At 31.7% G+C, this 15,035-nt stretch overlaps 1 pseudogene; it reads left to right on the plus strand.

Moving 5' to 3' along the window:
- The first annotated feature begins 5,475 nt into the window (after positions 1–5,475).
- LOC18599464 (cleavage and polyadenylation specificity factor subunit 1-like) lies at positions 5,476–8,828 on the plus strand (annotated as a pseudogene).
- Positions 8,829–15,035: the final 6,207 nt, after the last annotated feature.

A 15,035-nucleotide genomic window follows, 5' to 3' on the forward strand; every position in this document is an offset into this window, starting at 1 on the left:
AAAATCTTCGCTAAGATTGTTTCAATCCAAAACCTTTAATATAAGATATTAACACAATTAAAACAATGTGTTAACTTCTGTCATGTTTTACTCATGGAAAACAATAGCTGGAAGCACATCTTACCTTTGACCATGAATCTTTGTGCATACTTTCTAAACTCTAGATTCACTAAACTACAATATGATGTTACTATGCTCTTTGCCTCTTTCTACTCACTTGCCATTTTCAGGGTAGTCATGATTTTATGGGCTAATTGGTAGGTATAATTTAGTGAATGAAGTAATAACAACACTTAAATGATGGGGAAGAAAGGGGGCAAAAGTAAGAAAAATCAATAATAATGATTTCTTGTAAGTATAAAATAGCAAAAAAGTTAGTATTTATAAATTGTATTGATGTTATGTCATAAATTAAAAAATTTGAATTGTAACAATAAGAAGTATACATAATGTTTTTATGTGAACCTCTACATAATGTTTTGGTGATTGATCGTGTTAGACTATACCAAATGCTAGCAATAGAAAGGTGTAATTGGCCATTTATACAAAATTAATAAACACAAAAAAGTCTGCCCATATCAATTTATGCCAATGAAATGGCAAATAGGGGTGTTAAGTGCATAGTTACTGTTTTGGCAGTCGAAAGATCTTGGTATAGACAATTGAGATAACAAACTTACAACTAAAAACCAGAGATATTTGACTAAATTCCAAGTGACTAAATCTCTTTTGACTGTAGAACCGATCCCTTTGATTTTGCCATAATTAATCCCTTGACCAAGTCCTTTGATTTTGGTCTATATAGTCAATTCATTAAATCCCGTTGTGGTCAGCTTCCCCCTTTTGCACTCAAGTTAAAGGAGGCCCCTGGGAAACTCCATTGAAATTGCAGTTTCCTTTGAACAAAGACCAACTCAATTGTAATGGATGGCATGGCACGACATATCAATATTTTACCTCCATAGCATTCAACTGAATTCATTAATTATTGAAAATGGAAAAACCAACAAGTGCTCTGTCTATGCGTGTTAAACGGGCGGATGAGCGGGTTGTAAATTTATTATCCTTTTAATTTGTATTTCCTTTGTCACTATCAAGGGCTAATTTGCACACCAAATTTCTATCTTTTCAATTTTTTTTTTTTAGTTTCTTTACAGAACCAACATTTTAAATCTTATAATATTTTCATGAAAGGTTTTTTTAATCCTTTTTATTGTGACAGTTAAAAGAAATACAACTAAAAAACAATTTTTTTCATGTGGATGGGGTTTCATAATCACGTATCTCTCTAACAAAAAATAGCAGAGGCTTCCCAGATAAGAATACACAAGCATGGACAATTTAGTGCACAAGAAGAATAACAGAGATAAGATAGAAAAGAAGTGGCAACACTCTCGTAGAGATGAAAACAAAAGCAGCCATTCCTCTAGTCCAGCAAACATAATGGGTTGCCTTTCACCAGCAGGCATTGAATATGCTTGGTTGATCCACTCCCATATTTGCAAGGGAGTCTGCAAAGAAGTTAGCTCCCTTCTATATCTGTCTATAAGTCACGTCTTTAATCAACTTCGGTAATCTGTCAATTTCAAAAAATACCTTTCACAGAGCCCGGTTTTGATATCCATGAAAAAGCAACTCAAAAATCTAATTCTATTACTAAAGATTTTACACCATTGCATAAAGAGGAATAAAAAAAAATGAAGGGTATTTTTAATTTCAAGAACTTCAGCATGATTGAACTCAAGCACACCTAAGAGAGCAAAGAAAAGACCAACTACGTTACTCTTTCTTTCCCTAAGAACTCCTCCACAATCTGCTGGTCATGGTTTCCCTTTTGCTAAATTATCAATATTAAATTTTAGCTCATCATCATTAGGGGGGATATATGCCACCTGTCTCTTAGGCTACTTGATAACTTGTGGCCTTGTTAACATTTTAGGCATAGACCACCAACCAATCTCTTCTACTCCTCCTACCAATTCTCAACGGCGTTAATCCACAATTTAGACCGTATTTTGAACATGAAGGCAACTTCCTCCTCCCCCCGTTTTCTTAAGAGTTGAAGGTTAAGATCATTTCTTGTACAGAGACAAAAATGTGGCCCCTGCCACAAACATCCATCTCCTATGTAAAAGACCTTTGGCTACAAGATCTTCACATAACATGATCATTGATGAGATTGCCACGGTAATCACCCATTAAAACCCCCACCAATCGAAAACACAAGACCATACTTCCCAAGAAAAATATAAACTTGCATTGTAGTAATTTGTGATTGCATTCTTCCTCCACAACACCAAACCAAATACACTTTAAATTTTCCTGATCGAAAGAAATACCCCTAGACTTTAGAAATTTCTTTGTTGGGATACTTTCCAGTGCAATGCCAGTCATAATTACATTGCCGAATTAGGTCAACATGTTTGGTTCGTGGAAAGTGTGAGATAAATGAACGTGGTTAAGGAAATTTTAGGGGAAAAGAAAATGAAATAGAAAATTAAAAGTCCTCCTTGTTTGGAGGAAACATGGAAACCAAAGAAGAGAATTTTTTTTTTATCACAATTTTATCCATTTGGTACAATTCCAAAATAGCTTCTTTTGGTTTTTATAAATATCCATCTTTATCTTTCAAAAAATTAAAAAATGAAACCAAGATTTAGAAATTGGAAATTAGATTTTGATCTGCATATAACCCCCCTCATATCATACAAATTTCATTAACATTTGTCAAGGTTTAGATATGATACTTTCAATATTAACAAATTCCCATCAATTGATTATTTGATTGTAAAAATAACTAAATATTTTCCACACACACATTCCCCGTGTAAAACATTATATAGCCAGAAAACCTAAAGAGGAAAAGCTTCTCAAGGTCAATTTGTTTGAAGGCAATGACGCTTACGATCAAATCTTGAGACAAATAACTAAATTAATATTGGTGTGTCATTTGCATGGTTATTCTTTTCAGTACGTGTGAAGCATGTGGTGATCAATACAGGCTGCTTTACCTTTTATTACGTGTGTTTTTTTTAGTGTTTACAATTCAATCTTAATTGTTATTATTATTTTTTAGAAAAATCTTAATTTTTATTATTTATAAAGAAGATGCGAAATAAAAATATCACTTATGAATTTTTCAAATTAGAATCCAACATTTCAAGAAATCGTAAAAAAAAAAAACATTGACTGATTTTATACCCAAATCCATTAAGATAAAACTTTTTATAACTTTTGAGTTTTTCGGTGATTAATTCAATTATCCTACCATTAGTCTTGATCAATCAAGTCCGTTATTTACATTTGAAACTAATGATGATATCAATTTTGTTAAAAGTATATACAAAATGGTAGAAAAAAAAAATCAAAGCTTGCATTTGACTCTGGAGGGACAAATTATAATCTTTAGCATGTATAAAGCCAAGTTATAATAGAGTAAAGGACCCCTGGGAAGTTGGGGGTATATCCCCTGGCTAGTTCCGTCGTTGGATCAGAACTAAAAGGCTTTATTTTTAGGTATGGAACTTTTGACAAATCATCTTCTTTAATCTCTAGCTCTCCATCTGCTATGACCCTCCTGATCTCCATGAACAACTTCTCTTGAACACAAGGATACTTCACCAAATTTGGTAGGATCCATTGCAGAGCTACGGATGAAGTATCAGTGCCTGCAGCAAAGAACTCAGAGCACAATGTCACGATTTTCGGTTCTTCAAGCCTTCTTTTCTCCTCTGGAAGTTGTAAATCAATCAAACAATGTGTCAACGTAGGGAAGGAATGGCTCATTGCCATTATTTTGGTCCTTTTTATATTTCCGTGCTCTTATGAAAGGCAGCAATTCATTTTCTTGATTCCGTCGAAGCTAACGAAGCTTCTCCCAACGATTGTAAAACAAGATTTTCCCTTAACTTGGAAACAAATTGAGTATTTTAAAGTTGTCAAATACTTAACTGCAAGTGGCACTGAAAGTCCATAATGGTCTCGGACAGGGGCGGACCTAGTAAACATTTTAAATGTTTTGAAATTTACGTTTCCTCTCAAATTTTCATTTTAATAAAATACAGTGTTTAATCCAACAAACTATGTCTTCTCATGTATATAAAAAAAATAGTATAAAAAATTAAAAAAAGGGGTTAAAGGATCCAAATAGCTGCCACTTCTATGGGGATTTTTTTTTCTAATTATTGACGTGGTTAAACTTTTTCTATTACTTTTTCTTTTACTTGATTTTTTTTTTATAATTAGAGAACGGAAGACTCGAATCCTACTCTTTAAGGTACGGGGTCATGCACCAATCAATAAGTCAAATACTCAGGTACTTTCTATTTCCACTTGATTTTTTTAACCTATATATATATCTTCTTGTTTTTTTAACCAAATTAATTGTTTTGCTAAACAAATTATATATTCTGACTTTGCTGTCTCTATAATATGAATGGGATATATTTTGGGAAAATTATTATCCTCAAAGGAAAATGAGAGGCAAAAAAAATTAATAACTATGATACACAAGTAATAACCAAACAAGGGGTTCTAATTTTTTTTTCCTTCCGTAAGGTTTTAGACTACACAATAAGTGATAATCATCTCCCGTCCTTATGGTATATTGATTTATATATTATTATTGTTTAATATTCAAAAATACAATTGCTAGATTATGCCAATTAATTTTAATTCATAAAATCATTTGATCCATATAAAAAAAAGAATCATATGATTTTTTGGAATTTAATTGTAATTATATTATTATTAATTATTTGGAATTAAATGCTGCAATCACTAGAGATGATAACTATCCATAATGTGTAACCCATTATTAAATTAAAATTACCCAAAACAGAAAAGGAAAAGCATTAAGCATATAAAACTAATACACTTTTGGAGGTCAAAGTCATTTCCATACAGTACTAAACGTTCAAGAAAAAAATTATCCCAGGGATTGATTGAACTGTACCTTCTATCTAAGTTATTACTTCCTCTTTCTCAATTTGTTTCCTACCCTTAATGTTCTTTCAATGTTTATACTGCCTTAAAAGGAGCTTCAAGAATCATTTTGTCTATCTTTGGAATAGCAACTAACTCGGCAATGGTAACACCAATTAATTTTTCTATGATGAACATTGATTTATGAATAATTTGATTTATTCATATGATAAACATTGTTTTATGAATGTTTTGGTTTATTGACAAGTGTCGATTTATGAATGAAATGAAATTTATGAATGAATGAAATCTTTGATCATCTTTAAAGAATGTTTTAAGAGCTACAAAATGATCCTTAAGAAGTGAAATAATCGACATCAGAACTAATTCTATGGCTTTACTGATAGGTTATAGTAGTTAGCACACGACTCTATTAACAAGTTATAGTAGTTAGCATACGACCCGTTAATGAGCTACAGTAGTTAGTATAAGGCTTTACTAATGGGTTATAATAGTTAGTAATGATTATAAGAATGATTTATTGATACAGTCATGTCACGGGTTATAGTAGTGATCGTAGCTAAAGATAATGAACTTTATAATTTTGAAAGCTTGAATTTATGATTTGCTTGAATGATTTTTCAAGAATGAAATTTGATGATCAATAATGTATGAACTTATGAAATTATTTACTTTGAATATAATGAATTTGACCATTTTTAAAGCTTGATTTAATGAAATACTCTTGAATGATTAATATGATATATTCAACATAATGCTTGATCTAGTAGAGTATGTGTAGCTATAACTGTTGAGTTGAGGTCTACTCATTCCGTTACTTACAATTTTGCAAATGACTAAAGTTGAGAGTTTTAGAATTACAGGAGCTAAGAGAATAATTTGAGCAGTCTATTTTAGTGTCAAGACATAATTCGCTATCTTGAAACTTTACCACATATAATTGATATTTGAGTAAGGTTTTGTTTGCCATGACAGGTAGGAGCTGGGACTGTGAATCCATTGACATACTTAAGAGTACTTGGTCCAGAATCGTGGAATGTTGCGTAACTTATTGAAGCAAGTTTCGATAAGTTAAAATAATTTCTTATACATTTTAGTAGACTGAAAGTGTACATAGGATGAACAGGTGCTTGAAACAGCTGATCTTTTGACAGAAATGACTGAAAGTGTAGACTATTATGTTCAAGGAAGAACAATTGCTGCAGGAAATTTGTTTGGAAGGTGAGACCAGTTACATGATCTGTATTTACATGAAATTAGTTTATTGCCATGGTTTGTTGTCAAATTTTCTAGAATAATGATGCTGTACATTTAGTTTTTTCTTTTGGTTGACATTGTGTTCTTACTTGATTTATTGTTTATAAGGGGTGCTAGTAGATGCTGTCTGCTTTTATCCTTTCCATACCACTCTTACATTAAGTAATTTTGCATGCCCACTACACATTTTATGGTCTAAATTAATTTTATGTTCAAATGTATAGTCTTGAGAGTTTTTAGTAACTTCAAGTGAATTGGCATGGTTGTCTAATTTGGCTAATTACTGAATATTACCATTCATTAGAGAGTTTTCTTGCTTGATAGGTTTGCGCTCTGTGCTGGAACATTGCAGTGTTTTCCCTTTCTATTTCCATTTAGCCATGTAATATATTAGATATTATGCTTCAAACACTACTTTTAACTTGTACTTGTCTCATTATGTTCGCTTATAGGCATCGAGTTATCCAGGTCTTCGAACGTGGTGCTTGAATTCTGGGTGGTTTTTTTATGACTCAAGAACTGAGTATTCCATTGCCAAACTCTGAATCCCGCCCTGGTTCTGAGAGTTCTACAGTGATATCTGTTTCTATTGCTGATCCTTTTGTATTGCTAAGAATAATGATGGAGGCATTCTACTACTTGTTGGAGGTATGTTTCATCATAGATGATTTTAAATGTGGGCTTAACTTGTCAATCTGTTTACTTGCCATGGCCTATACCCTTCATAACTTCTTGTCTTTACTATATTACAAAACTGTACAGCATCCTATTGCTTCCATTCTTGGATTTCTTGCTGATTTTATGCTTAACCTTGAGTTTCAGATCTCGCTACTTGCACTGTGTCTATAAACACTCCAACTGCATTTGAAAGCTCAAAGAAAATGGTACCTGCCTGTACATTGTATCATGATAAAGGTCCAGAGCCATGGCTCTGCAAAGCAAGAACCGATGCATGGCTTTCCACTGGCATCGGGGAGTCCATTGACGGTGCTGATGGCGGGCCATATGATCAAGGGGATATATATTGTGACATTTGTTATGAGAGTGGTGCTCTTGAAATATTAGATGTGCCAAATTTCAATTGTGTTTTCTCTGTGGAAAAGTTTGCACCTGGAAGAACACACCTTGTCGATGCCTATACACTGGAATCTTCTAAGGATTCTGAGAAAGTGATTAATAAAGATTCTGAGAAAGTGATTAATAAAAGTTCTGAAGAATTGACTGGCCAAGGCAGGAAAGAAAATGTTCAGAACCTGAAGGTTGTTGAGTTGGCCATGCAGAGATGGTCTGTATATCACAGTCGTCCATTTCTTTTTGGAATCTTGACGGATGGAACAATTCTTTGTTATAATGCCTACCTATTTGAAGGTTCAGAAAATGGTTCTAAAGTTGAGGATTCTGTTTTTGGCACAAAATTTTGTCGGCTTAAGCAATATTAATGCTTCTAGGCTTAGGAATTTGAGATTTATTCGTGTCCCGTGGATGCATACATGAGGGAGGAGATGTCAAATTGAACCTTATCCCAAAGGATTACAATTTTTAAGAATAGTAGTGGTTCTCAAGGGTTCTTCCTCTCTGAGTCAAGACCAGGTTGGTTTATTGTATTCAGAGAACGGCTTCGAGTTCATCCACAGGTCAGAAATGTAGTTTTTCATACAGTAAGATATAAATAATTTAATGGTCTAAAGGTAGATTCATTTTTTTCATAAAATTTTGCATAATTTTGAAATGTGATTCTTCAAATAGACTCAAATGGACTTTGGATTAAATACTTGGTAAAATTAGATCGAGTGACTTTTGGCCTGTCTGAGAATTGATGATTTTTTTTTGCTATCTTGTCTTAATCTTCTTTCACAAATTCATTTTTTCATTAATAAAATAATAATTTAAATGCCATTTAATATTTTGCCTAGTTTAGAAAGATGTTTGCTAGATTTTTTATCTAGGACCCTGTGTATGGAATCAATATTAAAACACTGCCTACTTGTTGACAAAGTCACATCCTTAATTGTTGCTTAATGTTATGTGAGCAAGTGTGCTTCTCTCATTTACTCTGTTTTCTTTTTTTGCAGCTATGTGATGGATCTATTGTTGCTTCCACTGTTCTTCATAATGCTAGCTGTAATCATGGGTTCATAAATGTTACATTGCAGATTAGGTACTTTCATATTTTGAAGCAACGGGCTTTTGCATACTGGCTAAAAGCGCTAACAACTTTTTGCATTTTTTATTTTTCTAGGGCATTCTAAAGATTTGCCAAATGCCACCTGCATCAAACGATGACAATTATTGGCCAGTGCAAAAAGTGATCCCTAACGCACCTTACAAGAAAAAGAAATTCACTTTTTTTCATAAATTATTTCTGTCATTGTACTTACTAGAAACTTTATCTCTTGGTTAGATTCCACTGAGGGGCACTCCACATCAAGTGACTTACTTTGCTGAGAGGAATCTTTACCCAATTATAGTTTCAGTTCCTGTAAATATATGCTCTCTTCCTCTTCTTTTTTTCTTTTTGGTACGATACTACTATCTACAGTGCTTGTTATTTAAACCTTTGCAAGCTAATATAGCCTACATATGAATAGAACTGGCATGCTGATTGTGTCTTTTCTGGCCTCCAGTGATTTGAAAATGAACTTCCATTGTTGACAACTATTCATTCTATCGAACTCTGTGCTTTTGGAATTCTGCAACCATGAATGCATGCTATTAGCACCAGGCTGTTGATTTCATAATTCCTACTCACAATAATTGGTTAGATTTATTAAACTTTTTAGCAGGTATCATGACTAAAGAATGAATAGGTCATGGTTTCTCATTTTCTTCTTAAAGTTATAGCTGCCAGTGATTGGGCATTTTATCAGAGGCTATACATGTATCAAAAGTGTTTTTCCTTCATCCTTTTCCCTTTTCTAACTCTAAAAAAGAAAATCTAATTCTACTACGTGTTGTTGTTAAAAAGAATAAGCAAAAATAAAATATCGTTGCCTATTAATACTTTTGTCGTAACTATTTGTCCAGCTTGATACCTGTGACAATAATTTATTCATTAAATTAATATTTTATTACCTTTGAAAACAAAATGTCTTATCTACGAAACTTTTGACTTATCCATGTATTGATATGATATTAAATTTATCTGGTTAATATTGATACATCAAATAGGACAAGTAATTAAAACAAAAATTATATATTAAGAAAAAGATTGCAAAAGATGAAGTAATTTGTTATAGATTGGCAGCTTAAACTTTCAATTTTCGTGCAGTATATATTTAGCGATAGGCATCAAGCTAGATAACAGAGTAAATGAATGAAGCATGGTGAATCTGAATCACCACATCTTTCTTATCCAATCTCATATTCTCTTGAGCAATGGAAACTTGTTTCATTATTCTCCTCATCACCTTCATCATATATATGGTCCACTAAGTTGTCTTGTTTTTTCATTTTTTTAAAAAAGAAAATTATTAGTATTTATTGTACTCGAATACTTGTTGTTTATTTAATTATTTTTAAATAATAATTATAAAAAATGAAAATATTTTAATAAGAAAAGTTAATTTGTCTATAATTAAAAAAACAATTATAAGGTACAGAGGATTATATATAAAAAAACAATTCATGTTTCAAATTATATATAATTGACATTTTTTAATATTAATTGATAAGTTATTCCATACTATTTAAATTAAGAAAAATATTTTTTAATGAAACTCATTCAATTGATGCAATCACAATTCTTATTTATAAATTAGATAAATATTATATCTATTTATAATAAAAATTGAATTTCAATCCTTGTGTGATATTACATACAACTGTAAATATTATTTATATTATTATTAAAAATTAATTTTTTTCTCAATCAAAATCAATTTATTCATGATCAGAGCCTGGTAATAAAACCAAGAAACTATAACTGGCTCTGGACCTACATCCCCAATCAAACAATTATCAATATCATTAAAAATTATTTAAAATGGCAATGACATTTTAAATATATATATATATATATATATATTATAGATATGTAACTAAAATAAATTCATATGAAATACATGGATTTAATATAAAATTGTAAGAAAAAGAAGGAAGTATGGAATTATTGAGTTAGGATTTTATTAAAAAAAAAGCAGTAATATTGAAAAATGAAAAAGGAAAACTGAGAGAGTCAAATTCCTTTTTAAAAAATTAAGATTTATTGTTACGTGCGTTACACGTAAATTTTTTTATTTTTGATAATAATTATATAAATACAAATGTTTATAAAGTATAAAATTTAAAATATAAATAATTGAAATTTGGTAATATTAATCTACAAATTATTTAATCCTATTAAAATTAACAAAATTATTTTTTCATGAAGTCATTTAATACAATTAGAATTTTTATTTATATTTATAAATAAAAATATTTAAAATGAAAATTTAAAAATATAATAAACAAATAGTTTTATTTTCATTAATTGAAAGTTTTCCCAACATCCATTGCTTTTATATATATTATAAATAGTTTAATAGATATTCTCAAAAATAAAAATTTTTGCTCATTCCCACAAAAAGAAAAAAATAGTACAAACCCAAAATTAAAAATATTTTTTGGGATTTCTTTTTTTATTATTATTTTTATGTGTATTTTAATAGACAACAATAGATATTATTTGATGGAAAAGGAAAACAAAACCACAGAATTTAGACCTACACATCCCTTGTTTGATGGAGTAGCAACCCAATCAACAGCCAATTTGGCTTTTTCTATTCACATATTGCACTTTTACATAATCAAACTTCTGAGCAAAGCTTTAATGTCTGGATTCTTTTGAAGCTGAATCTGAGTTTATTTTTATTTGATGGACCTGTTGTTCATAGGTTCATAGGCATTAGAATTGTTAGGATTCTTAGCTGTCAATGGCTTTTTGTGCATTGGATCTTTGGTAATTACATAGAGGTTTTGTCCTTATCAGGTTTCTTATGTCTTTAAAATTTTTTGTCAATCAAGCTTAAGACTTGTCATGACATTGTTAATAATGTAAAAATAAAATATATTTTTTTAAAGAGAAAATTATGAAAAATAATCTTTCTTGATAAGGGTATTTTAAAAATAACCATCAAAATAAATTTAACTGTTTTTAACTATATTTAGCCATGACTTAATAAAAATACATTTGAAACTATTTTAAATAAATTAAATCATTTATCACAATTTCTCCACATTTATACTTCTAATTTCTCTCTCTCACCATCCCACTATTTCTAATTTTATCGATTTATCTCTTCAGTATTCGTCTGCTATGCTCCCTGTTTCTCTCTCCCGCGTTTTAAGATTTCTCCTTCTTGTGCTTTCAAGACACCAAGCGATGGTTTTGACGTGCTTGGGTGGATGGCCATTTGGAAAATTTGATTTTTAGGTATTTTGGATAAAACTAAAATGGTAGAAATGATCACAGATGTTTAAAATAGCTTTTAATTAGATCCATTCGGGACCTAGACACCAATAAACTCAAAATTTTGAAATTTATAAATCTAAGTTTTCAAAGAAATTTTTTTTTTATTTTTAGTCGAAATAGGGGTTTTACATAAGAGAATTTGTGTTTTGATTTATGAAAATATGTTAGAAACACTTTAATCAAAGTCAAATTGTCAAAAAAAACAAAAAGAAAGGAAGAGAGTTTAGAAGATTTGAAATTTTAGTTCGTAAGTAACAACAACATTTTAGGTATTAAAGTGTAATAAAATGTTTTTGAATATGGCGTGTAACAACAATATTTTTTCAATATGGCGTGTAATAATAATATTTTTTTTCTATATGGTATGTAACAACCTAACCATGATATGTCACATATTTTTGTACATGGCGTGTAACAACCTAACCAACTTAATCATGGCATGTCACATGTTTTTGTACATGGTATGTAACAATCTAACCATGGCGTGTCACATGTTTTTGTATATAGCGTGTAACATATTTTTGTACATGGCGTATAACAATCTAACCAACCTAATCATGGCATGTTGTCATAACGTGCGGGTCTGAGAACCCGACAGATAGACGTGATGAAAAAACACTAGGAGTCGCCACCAATCTTTTTTTCTAGGTGTGATTGGTCACCTATTGACTCGATTCTAATCGACGAAATCTTAAATTAATTTTAAGCCCGTCGAAAGAATCTTAAATTGATCTATATTTTTCTAGATCTAGGTTCGGGAGTACGGTTATGCCCGGGGAAGGATTAGCACCCCGGGATGCTCGTTCCATGAACGGTACCATTTTTAGATTATCCTATTGGGCTTTAATCTTTAAGTTCATCATATTTCCTTAGCTATAACTTGCTTATTGTATCTCCAATTTTATTAAATTATTTTATTTGATTATAAAATGAAATGCAAGTGTGAGGCAAGATGAAATGCATGGCGTGAGATAAAAAATGTCGGACGAATAACCTTTTATCGAGGACGTTCTCCCAGATCTGCCCATCATACTAGTGGGATCGGGGGTGTTCTCTCACTTAGGAAATTATCCGAGAAATTCGCATTCGCAAATTCGACGAATAAATCTCATCATTGGGGTTATCGTACGTTTTTCTTTAAAAATAATATTTTTGTGAATATGAACCTATTATGAGCAAAAGCCTTTTTATTAAAGACGTTTTTTGAGCCCTCCCATCATACTGGTGGGACCCGAGGACATCCTTTCACTTAGGGAGCTTTTTGAGTGAAACTCACCTCCGCAAGATCTTCGAAAAATCCCATCATCGGGACTTAACTCGTGAGCAAAAATATCTATATGCAATGATATGCATGATGCAATAGAAATATATGTTATGTTTGTGAAGTTTATTTTTATTTTGTTTTTTATTATTTATTTTGTTTTTATTATTTTAACTAATTATTATTATTTATTTTTTAACTAATTCTTATGTAGTAAAATTTTCTTTAAAATAAAAATTTCGAAATCTCAAAATCGAGGCCTTCTCATCGTACTGGTGGAGCCTTAATTCGAATTTCGAACCTAGAAAAAATTAGCCCGGGATTGCTACTCCTCGCGTCCCGACCAATCATCCCATCATCGGTATGATTTTGTATTCTTTCCATGGTCAATAGTATGGTACCTTAAGGTTCAACTAATATATTATTAAAACTATTAATATTTGTCACAAAACAAAGGATTTATTGTGGTGTTTAAAAAAATAATAATAATTAAACTTTTTATTACCTTCTACTATTATTGTTTCACATTTTTTGTTAATTTAAATCCTCTAAAATATTGTCAAAAGGATTCTAAATATCATACTTAAGCCATTTACATTTATTAAATATAAAGCTTAATCAAAAAAGAAGTGGGCTAGCCCACATGACAACCAATCCATCACCAATCAAGAAAAAGAATAAGGCTTTTTACCTGATCGGGCTTGGTTAGCCCAAACTATTGCCGGACCTGACCCACCTCGGAGTGGGACTATTTGGGGTTTGGTGTTACAACTCCTAGACAGCAAAAACGACGTCGTTTGGCGATGGAAAGGGAGGCTTGGCAAAATCAAAACGGTGCCGTTTTATGACTCTTTGAACCTCATTTCTGCTTCTTCACTTTTTCTTCCTTTTCTCTTTAATGGCCGGCTACTTCCTTTCCTCTCTATCTCCTCTCCTTTTCACTCTCTCACCACTCACCGTTACCGACCATGTCTTCCTCTTTGTCAGCTATCCCAAATGACCAGCCTTCTCTCTCTCTCTCTCCCTTTGTGCCAATTGATCGGGTTTTTCTCTCTCTCTCTTCCTTTGTGCCAGCCAATCGGGTTTTTCTCTATCTCTCCCTTTGTGCCCTTCCTCCTTCACCGGCGGCAGCCAAGACCGCTAGCTACCCACCAACGACGGCGCAAAAGCTCCACCCTAAAGCTTTCCTATCCGACGACAACAAAAACCCCAAAAATCAAAATCTATCTTAACAAAAAATCCCCCAAACACAGCTACTCTCCTCTTTCCATTGTGTATTTTTTGCTTGATTTTTTTGGGTATTTTTTTGGTATATTTTTTGATTTGTGGATTGTGGGTTTTTGGCTGCTAGAAAGTTAGGGTTTTTGGTCTGCAGGTGGCTAGGATTTTCTAGGATTTTGATTGTCGATCTTTCTCTCTGTGCTTAAGTGCCCCCTTTTATACTCGGTCTTTCAACCGAGTACTATTCTAGCCGGATGCCCTCTTCCCACTACTTTGCCAGACGCGAGTTTTTCGCGTCTGGCAGAGAGAGTGGTGCTTGCCAGCCGTACCATTTTTTCATCATTTTTCATTTATTTTTTATTTTTTATTTTTCTTTCCAGAAGGTTCTTGAATTTAGTTAGTCCTGATCTTGGTTTATTAGTGTTAACCTTGTTTGATCCGTTTTAGCTCAGTTTTAATTACATTGGGTCTGTTTTAGTATTTGATTCAAACTTGGGCCTGACTTTAAGTTCACTTCACCTTAATTAGACCTGATTGGTCAGTAATGTAAAACTTGGGGTTCTCAAAACCTTGACCTTTGGACTTAACTTAAATAATAATAAAATGAACATAAAAGATGTAAAATAAAATAAATAAATAAAATACAAATAACATAGAGGTCTCTCCATTTATGAAAAGTAATCAAAAAAGGGTTAAATAAGTAATGCATATACATGTCACATGTTTTTGTACATGGTGTGTAACAACCTAAACATGACGTGGAACATATTTTTTTACACGACATGTAACAACCTAACCATGACGTGTCACATATTTTTGTACATGGCGCGTAACAATCTAACCATGGCGTGTAACATGTTTTTATATATGGTGTGTAACATCATGACTTGTAATTTTATTAAG

The sequence above is a fragment of the Theobroma cacao genome, chromosome 5 (genome assembly GCF_053813885.1).
Source record: "Theobroma cacao isolate CCN51 chromosome 5, ASM5381388v1, whole genome shotgun sequence".
In the NCBI taxonomy this organism is placed as follows: Eukaryota; Viridiplantae; Streptophyta; class Magnoliopsida; order Malvales; family Malvaceae; genus Theobroma; species Theobroma cacao.